General features: G+C 35.5%; 1 protein-coding gene across 1 annotated transcript in view; it reads left to right on the top strand.

The window, feature by feature from the left end:
• LOC135200836 (small ribosomal subunit protein eS4-like) overlaps positions 1-10145 on the top strand; it is a 59161-nt gene that overhangs the window by 16640 nt on the left and 32376 nt on the right. The gene's annotated exons all lie outside the window — the stretch shown is intronic.

Here is a 10145-nt window from a genome sequence, read left to right as displayed (position 1 = left end):
GGTGGAACGATCGAGAGGGGCCTGCTAAAAGGTTATTTACGAAGAAAGTGGATGAACTATATGCAATTATTGAACTTTTACTTCAGAAGCACCTAATTTTTAACTATACTACTGAATCGCTTTCGGTGAGAGAATTTTGCTACCTAACTGACTGGGGCGATAAGGTGGAAGGCGGGGTCGGATGGGCCTAGTGTAAAAAATTAAGAAGGAAAGGTTTGAACATTTGGGATCCTACAAAGTATTGTATGTGAGATCCTCTTGGCAAATTTATGTTAATCCTACTGTATATAATTGTTGTTAGCTAAACATTAAATGACCATTTGCAAGCGAAATTCAACTTGACACAATATATGTTACCTAGCATTTACAGTCAATGTTTACAACTAAGGCAGAGTTAGTAAGAGGCACTATATATATATATATATATATATATATATATATATATATATATATATATATATGATTAGAAATCGCAATAGATGCACGTGACTTCATTGAATAAGCGAATGTCATCGTCTATTATCTTCTTGTGGTATTCGCTTATATATATATATATATATTATATATATATATCTATATATATATTTATATTTATATATAAATTATTATATATCATATATATATATATATGATAAGTCCTTACTGCATTCTTAGCCTACTAAGACTTTTGCTACTTCAGAAAATAAAATTTTATTAGAGTAACCCCAATGACATTTGTCGTGGAAATCCGAGAGAACTACAGTAGTTAAAAATGTTCTCAGAACTGCATGGCAATAGAGCACGTTCCTTCCTCGGGTGACAGGTATCTTAAAAGCAGATCAGACATATTTTCAACATGAATACATCCTCAATTATCTACACCCTCCCTTAAACGAACTTCGACATAAGGAGCCGTGCCCTGATCTGGGCATGGCAGAAGGGCACTGGGCTCCAAAGCAAGCCATTGGGTATAGCAGAGCGTGTGCGCAACTATTCTGCAATGGGTATGTTTAAAAAAAAAAAAAAAAAAAAAAAAAAAAAAAGTAAAACCTGTCAATCAACTCCAAAGGACCTAACCTGACCGTCACTACCTTAACCTAATTTGAAGGTAATCAAACTGGGGACCGCGGACCCCATGTGTTCAAGAATTTGACTTTGTATTGAATTCAATGTAAAAAAAAAGTATTGAAAATATTTTTTACATATTTATACTTCGTGCTGGAATATGCAAATATTTAAATTGTATTACTACGTTGTACTACTGGGTATCCCGGTAGGATAATGATAACTGTGCTTTTACGTTGCATGGAACCAGTGGTTATTCAGCAACGGGACCAACGGCTTTACGTGACTTCCGAACTACGTCGAGAGCGAACTTCCATCACCAGAAATACACATCTCTCACTCCTCAATGGAATGGCCGAGAATCGAAGCCGCTACCACCGAGGTAGGACGCCAACACCTTACCAACCACGCCACGGAGGCGCTTGGTCCTTGGCTGGGAGTGGACCCATCATATCTGGGTATGGTCAAGTTGGGAACCACTGCCCTAGGCTGCCACCAAACTACGTGATTGTCGTCTCCTGTCTAAGCTATTTGGCCTAATAAAAAAATTCACTTCAATTTCACATTTCTTACCTTGATTTATAGGTACATCGGCATATTCACTTCTTAGTTCGTGGAATTCGTGTAGGCTTTCTTTCATTAATCATGGTAGAAAAATGCATCGAATTTGTCTCACAATAACTGTTATGCAGTCCTCTGTGCTCCATGAGGCTGTTCAATTTTGATTTCATATTTAAAATATCCCAAATACCGTTGGTGGTTCGGAAGTCACGTAAAGCCGTTGGTCCCGTTGCTGAATAACCACTGATTCCATGCAACGTAAAAGCACCATGCAAACAAAAAAACAAATACCGTTGTAGACAAGAGCTGCATCACACAACCGCAAACATTACCAATTATAGTAAACAGAACCGGCAAACTGGCTGCAGAAAGGCATTGCGAATTTGCGAACTTAACACAATACTATAAACAAAAGCGATCTATAAAGGGTGTTGTTTTACAAGCTATGTAACCAACCAATACGACTATCTTGAATGAAGACTTTATCGTTAACTGTCTTGATAGCTTGCATTTTTAACCATTGGATACGGGTATTACGAAAAAACGCTGCACTCACAGGCCATAGATTTGTTTCGTTTGTATGGTGTTTTTACGTTGCATGAAACCAGTGGTTATTCAGCAACGAGACCAACGGTTTTACGTGACTTCCGAACCACGTCGAGAGTGAACTTCTGTCACCAGAAATACACATCTCTCACTCCCTAATGGAATGGCCGAGAATCGAACCCGCGACCACCGAGGTGGGACGCAAACACCATACTAACCACGCCACTGAGGCGCTCACAGGCCATGGAAAGGTAGCATTTTCACTCTTACGAGCTGTTTTTGCTTAGCATTAAACTACAGTCCCTTGGTCAGCTTAGTGAATTGCATGTTGACAAAGCCTTCAAAAGGGTGGCCTCAAACCCAACCACGTTAAGAAATAATTGCACTATGCCAAGATGTGGTTTTATTTGGAGTATGTAGTTACTTTCCTAATTACCAAATACATTCTCTGTATGGTGCAACTTTTAAATTTGCCTTCCTGCCAGGAACGTTGGTGTCGGCAACAAGTTTTGTAGTACTGTACAGTTAATGTTTCATTATTCATAACATATATAGTAAAATTGGCGCCCTAGATAGTGGGTGGTCATTTATATAGGGCAGGAGGTTGAGCTGGACAAAAAGTGTGGGACTCAAGAAATCGCCAGTGTTCATGACTGATTTTTTTTTTTTTTTTTTTTTGGGGGCGTTATCTGTCAATTACAGGATACAGTAGGGTTTTCAATTTATCTAAGTGTTCCTATTTAACGGCCTCAAGTTATGGAGAGTTGTCTGACCAAGTAGGGAGACGGGTTGGTTGGGTTGGTTTTATAAAGTTTAGGTGTAACACCAAGCACTGGGTCAGCAAAGGCCATTCAGCGCTTACTGTATAACTTTATGAAATTTTAAGACGTGTTACATCAAATAAAGAAGGTTTATTTCTTTGAGATACTTTACTATATTTTGAAGTGGGACATTTTCTCCCAATAGTTCTTCAAGTGGTATATTATATATGTTGTTGGATCTTCGTTTTCTTTCGAATTTATGGCATTCAGTTAGAAGATGACGGACTGTGACCAGAGTACGACAATGGTCACAGTAAGGGGCCTGTCTTTCCTCGCCTTGCAACATCAAGTATTTGTGTGTTAAGTATGTATGTCCTATTCTTAATCTTGTTAATATGACATCTTCCCTTCTTTGACATTGTTGTCTATTCCAAGATTTTACGGATGATTTAATATGCTTTCTTTTATGATTTAATTCTAGCCATTCTTTTTCCCATTTTGATTGACAGTATTCATTTATTGTGGTTTTTATGTCATTGTAAGGTATTTGTATTTTTTTGATAGACTCCTTTTTTACTGCCTTTTTTGGCTTCTTTATCTACCTCTTCATTACCCTTTATACACACATGGGAAGGGACCCAACATAATTTTATATTTATAGATTTCCATTTTACTATTATATCTATCCACTCCCTTATTTCTTCAATTACGGGATGAGAAATTGTATATTGTTTTAGTGCTTCTAAAGCATTGTAAGAATCGGTGTATATTACAAAGGTATCGTTTGCCTTTCCCACCATAAGGGTATGTTTTATAGCCTATAATATAGCATTTATCTCTGCAGTGAATATCGAGCATATTTTTTGGCATTTTTTCCTTTATTTTTATATTTTTTGTTACTACAGCATAGCCTACACCCTCCTTCGACTTGGAACCGTCTGTATAAGTACTAATGTCCCGTTTATGTTTTTCCTGGTGTATCAGAAATTCACTCCTTAATTGTGCATCTGTTACCTTCTAATTAAATGTTTTTTCACAGATTTCTATTTTAGCATGTCTCCACGGAGGTATTTTAGGAGTGGTTATTTTTATATGCTACTTGTTCCTAATTTTAGATGTTCCACATCAGGTTTTAATCTATTTTCCAATGGTTTAGGGGCTCTTGGTTTATTGTCATAATTATTTGTTATGTTTTTCATATATTTAGTGTTTGGATTATCATTAAGGTTATTTATTTTAGCTATATATTTTAATCCTATTTCTTTTCTTCGTACTTTCAGGGGATCTATTCCTGCTTCTACATACAGACTTTCCACGGGGGAAGTTCTGTAGGCTCCAGTGCATAGTCTAATACCCATGTTATGTATATCCAGTTTTGTTAGTAGGGTTTTAGAAGCACTACCATATACTTGACATGCATAATCAAGTTACTTAGACAAATAGCCTTATATACTTTTATCAGAGAGGTTCTATCAGCACCCCAGTCATTATGCGCAATTACTTTTATTGTATTTAAGGATCTTCTTACTTTTATCGCCAGTTGTTCTATATGTTCTTTGAATGTAAGTATTTTATCAAGTATTACACCGAGGAATTTTATCTGATCATCATATTCAATTATATCATTATTTATAAATAGAGTGGGAATTAATTCCTGTTTTCTTGATCTTGTAAATCCGACTGCTTTGGTTTTTTGCCGTGAAAATTTAAAACCCTTATTATCGGCCCATCTTTTTACCCTATTTATGGTTGCTTGCAATCTGTTGGTTATGTGCAGCGCTTTTTCACCACTACTATATATGACGAAGTCATCTACAAAAAGAAATCCTTGGACACCTGGTGGGATCATTTCAATTAGTATCTCATTTATTGCTATAGCAAACAATGCCACGCTTAGTACACTACCTTGGGAGATTCCTTCCTCCTGGATAAATGATTCAGAGATTTCTGCCCCCACTTTGACTTTTTTATATCTTTCTGATAGGAATTCCCTAATATATTCATATAAATTCCCTCCTATTCCCTATTCTATCAGTTTTTTTAAAATCCCTCCCCTCCAGGTGGTATCATATGCTTTCTCTAAATCAAAAAATATTCCTATTGTTTGTTTTTTACCAACCATTGCATTTTGTATCTCTCTTGTAATCATTAAGAGGGGATCTATGGTACTTTTATTTTTCCTGAATCCAAACTGCCTGTTTGACAATAGCTGTTTGCTTTCTAATACCCCATTTTTTCAAATATCTTGCTTAGACAACTAGAAAGGGCTATTGGCCTATAGCTGCTTGGTGACTGGGTCTTTTCCTGGTTTTAAGCCTGGTATGATTAAAGATTCTTTCCAGGTTTTAGGCATGCTGTGAGAATGCCATAATTAATTTAAAATTTCTAATAAAAAGGTTTTGCTTTCATCTGGTAAATTTTTTATAATTTCATAATTCTAATATTGTCTTCCCCTGGAGCTGTTGGACTTGCAAGTTTCGGTACATTTTCCAGTTCTTCCATGTTCGTGAAAGGAAGATTATAGATTTCCTGATTATTAGATTTTATTGGTATTGGGACATAATTTTTTATTCTTAATTGGAATTTCTTTGTAAAATTTTAGATACTCGATGTTTTGGCGAAGCATTTACCCAGTTCATTTGCTACTAGTTTGGGGTTTGAAATATAGTTGTTTTCCACTTTTAATATAAGTAATGGATCTGGCCGATATTTACCTTGCAGTTTATTTATTTTTTTCCAGATTTCTTTGTCTTTAGTTTTAGGATTTATATTATTAATATATTTTTTCCATGAATTTCTTTTGGCTATTTTGAATATTCTTTTCTGCTTTGCTTTAGCTCTCAAATGTGCAATTCTATTGGCATCACATTTATGTCTCTGATATCTTCTAAAGCTTGTTCTTGTTATCTTCCTTGCTGCTTTACATTCTACATTCCACCAGGGTACCAGTGGTCTAGTCGGGTTGCCTGAGGTAACTGGAATGATTTCATTTGCTTTATCATCTATTGTTTTTACTAGATGTTCATTAGCATCTATGTGGTTTGTAAAGTCAGAAAGTTTTTTGTTAATCACCGTTTTCTCTTATATAAATTCCAATTTGCTTCCTCCATTTTCCTCTTCGGTATATATGTTATATTAATATTATTTTTTTTAGCTCAATTTGTATTGGCCAGTGGTCACTCCCAAATAAATTATTATTTACTTTCCAACTGAAATCTGTGGCAATTTCTGGGGAACATAAAGTGATGTCTATTGCAGATGTGGTATTATGATAAACATCAAATCTTGTTGGCGAACCATCATTTAAAACAATCAAATTTTGTTATCTATAAAATCTAGGAGAGTATTTCCTCTCCTGTCAGATGATGTACTTCCCCCACATGGGATGTTTGGCGTTAAAATCACCTACTAATAAGTAAGGTTTTGGTAATTGTTCTATTAGATTTTCTAAATCTTCCACTTGTAATGGTCTATTATTTCCAAGATGATGTATTAGGCGACTTTCTAAAGATGGTTCCATATATATTGAGCATATGTTTTTTTTTTTTTTTTCAGGAATACTTGAACTGCACATACCTGTATTACCGAGTTAATCCTAACAGGTTGGCATTTGAATGAAGAATGCGTTATAATTGCAGCTCCTCCTTGGCTGTTGTCATTTAAAATTTGTATTGATTTCCACACTTTATAATTCATGCCAGCATTGAGAACATTGTTACCTATTTTAGTTTCCTGTAAGCAAATAATATTTGCATTACATTCTCTAATTAATGATTTTAAGTTTTCATTATTTGATATGTATCCTCTGATATTCCACTGTAAAATAGACACTGTAAGAAGGTTTTCGATTTTGTTTTAATATCTTTATTGGTTTTCCTGTACTTTGTATTTTATTGAAGTTGTAAAATTTTGCAGTAATTTGTTCTTCTTTTGGTGGGTGATGTATTTCTGCTGTTGTTTTCTTTGTTGGCTGAAGAGTCTCAGTTGTTCTTTTTATTAGAAGTGCATTTAAATGGCTTTTGATCTTGGGCTCTATTTCAATATTTTCTTCAATTTTATCTGATATTTTAACTTTCTCTTTCTCTTTTTTCATTTCTGGTTTGCAAGCAATTTTCGTTGACTTTGTCTTGTCTGTATTCATTTTTTTCCATATAGATTTTTGGTCTTACTGATTGTATAATTTGTTTTTTGGATGTGGGTGGGGTTGTTTCAAGCAGTCTTTTGACTTAGCTCTTGTATTTTGCTCGTCCTCCAAATTCATCATGTCTTCATGCATTTCTGGTGTTGGTAAAATATTATATGTTCTGTAGCTTCTAAACTTGAATTTTGGGCCTTTATATTATGAGTATTTTCTGTTTGATTTATACTGTATAATTCTGTAGGAATTTGGTTTTGCACTTCTTTATTTACTACCTCTTTATATGTGTTTTTCCTTGCTGGATCTTGTAAACCTCTTACGTTTAGTTCTATCTTAGCTTCTCTTATTGACATTCCACTTCTTTCTTGTAAGATTTTTAATTCAGTGTTGTATAAGTAATAAGGGCATTCCTTTGATCTTGAGTGGTGATTCTGACCAAAATTTATGCAAATTGGGTTTTCACAGTCCCATTTTGTTGTGTGGTTGTATGATCCACAACATGCACATCTTGGAGCTTCTCTACATTTTTTACTTGAATGGCCATATTTACTACATGATTTGCATTGTAGTGGTTTTGGGATATATGGTCTCAACTCTCTCGTCTGCCCTAATACTTTAATTGTTAAAGGGAGTTCGTTTCCTTCAAATTTCAGTTTAGCTATATGTATATTTATTTTGAATTTTTCCCTACTTCGGATACATAGATGTCACATTCTTCAATGTTTTTGTATCTTTTCTTAAGCGAGTCCATCAAAATATTTTTATCTATAAATTCGTCATCATTATTTGGCAGGATTATAGTACCACAAATACTATTAAGTTTATTATGCTTGGTGACTTTTATTTTTGTGTTATCTATGTTCGTAATTTGTAAGTAATTTTCTGATTGGGCTTTAGTAGTGGTTTCCACTATCCATGTATTAGCTTGTTTGGCGAAATTTCATGTTTTCTGTTGGGTATCTGCTTAGTAAATAATTTTCTAATTTTAAATTTGGAATTTTGTTTTCACTTTCTATTGTCAAAAATCTTGTCCAACTGTCCTTTCCAAAATGTGATTCAAATAAAGCTAGGGAAGGGCTAGGCTGGAATTTTCTTTTGATAAATCTTTTAGGCCTAATAAAAGGTTCCATGGTTGGTATATTTTGGGTTGAAGTGTCCAAAAGGGTGTCCTTGTTCGTTTCCAGGGTCAGATGGGAATTTAGTGTCAAGGGGTCACATTTTCGGGGACTGGGTTCCATAGTCAATTTCCATGTTTCTTTTTTTTGAAATTACAGAGAAACCAACTGCAAGTCATGGAAAAAAACTGGGTCTCCTCTCAAAGACTTCCCCTTCACCAAAGGCACACAGCAGAGACCAACTCCTATATGTCCACTCCCTACCCTACCCCGAAGGGATGGCTCTATCATAACATGATTGGCTCAAGTGTAAGCAAACCCCGCTTGATAGGACCGAGGGCATAGCTAGTATGCAATCCTCCCCAATCATGTTATTTTAGAGGGCAATCCGGATTAACTGCCGAGAGTCCTACCGTGGAGACTATACCTACCCGGATTCCGTAGGCAAGTCCCCACAGGTAATCCCGCCCCAATAAATATTGATGTAGAATCACATCAATATCCCCAGGGTCCAAACATATTCGAGTGGCGGACCAAACCACTACAGTGCCTGCCATTTGGATCACGGTAAAGCTTAAGTTCAGAGACCCAGCTCCTACCTAACCTGCACGAGGGTTTTAGTGAAGAGGAGGACAGCTAGGGGGAACAACTAAGTGATAGAAAGTAAGAGATTGGAAGATTGTCAAGTAAGAGAAAAATTGAGACATTTAGATTCAAACTAGGAGATAATTCTCCGTCTCAACTTAAGAGGGTAGGGAGACGGTGATAGGTGTTACTTGAGGGTGGTAATGAACCCGGCCAAGTTATGGCACGGCGTCCTTAAAATTTAGCTTTAGCAAAGGAAGGTTTGTTAGGTCAGGGGACGGAATTATATTTATGTTCATTTATAAGAGATTAACATAGGAGACGAAATCGAGATAGTCCTGTTATTATTACTATTGTAATTCTGGGTACCTATAATGAACTTTTAAATCTTTTTCTAACACTTTAGAAACAAATTACCATTGCAATTGCACTTTAATAGTTAATATCTGTGTCGCAGAGTCCAGACCTATCTTTATTGATTTTTTTTTAAAAAACGGTTACTGCAACAGCTTCATTAATTTTGTATAATCTCTATTTTCCTCACCAAGGATTTCTCAATGTTGCTAAAACTGGCAAGCAACATGCCAAAAGGGGATCGTTATATCTGGTGTAGTCATATCGATTGTCTGTGTGGCTTTTTACGTTGCATGGAACCAGTGGTTTTTCAGCAACGTTACCAACGGCTTTACGTCTTTCGAACCACGTCGAGAGTAAACTTCTATCACCAGAAGTACACCTCTCATACCTCAATGGAATGCCCGAGAATCGAACTCGCGGTGTAGTAGAAGACTATTTTAAACAAGTCCTGTTTAAAAGGGGTTGCAGCAGCTGCGTTATTTTTGTATAGAATATTCACTATTTTCCTTATCAAGGATTTCTCAAAGTTGCTAAAACTGGCAAGCAACCTGCCATAGGGAATCGTCAAATCCGATATAGTCATATTGAATTATCTTTATTACTGCTACTACTACAACTTGTTCTCTCTCTTGACGCGACGAGAAACAACTTGTAGTAGTAATAAAGATAATTCAATATGACTATCGGATTTGACGATTCCTTATGGCAGGTTGCTTGCCAGTTTTAGCAACTTTGAGAAATCTTTGATAAGGAAAATAGTGAACTCTCTATACAAAATTAACGCAGCTGCTGCAACCCCTTTTAAACAGGACTTTTTTAAAATAGTCTACTCCCATGATACTGAATTTTCATTTCTCTAACAAACTATCAAGGGTTACCTACATATACAAATTTTCACTTCTCTGTAGTTTAAGGTTTCTTTTTCAAAATATCTAATCATTCACATTTACATACATAATTTTTAAATTAATCTGCACCAGTAAAAATTCAGCTTGAGAAAAAGACATCTTTGAGGTAGTGTTGGATTTACACCAGGAA

The sequence above is a fragment of the Macrobrachium nipponense genome, chromosome 27 (genome assembly GCF_015104395.2).
Source record: "Macrobrachium nipponense isolate FS-2020 chromosome 27, ASM1510439v2, whole genome shotgun sequence".
In the NCBI taxonomy this organism is placed as follows: domain Eukaryota; kingdom Metazoa; phylum Arthropoda; class Malacostraca; order Decapoda; family Palaemonidae; genus Macrobrachium; species Macrobrachium nipponense.
The sequence above is the reverse complement of the archived record's forward strand: the minus strand, read 5'-3'. Positions and strand labels throughout refer to the sequence as shown.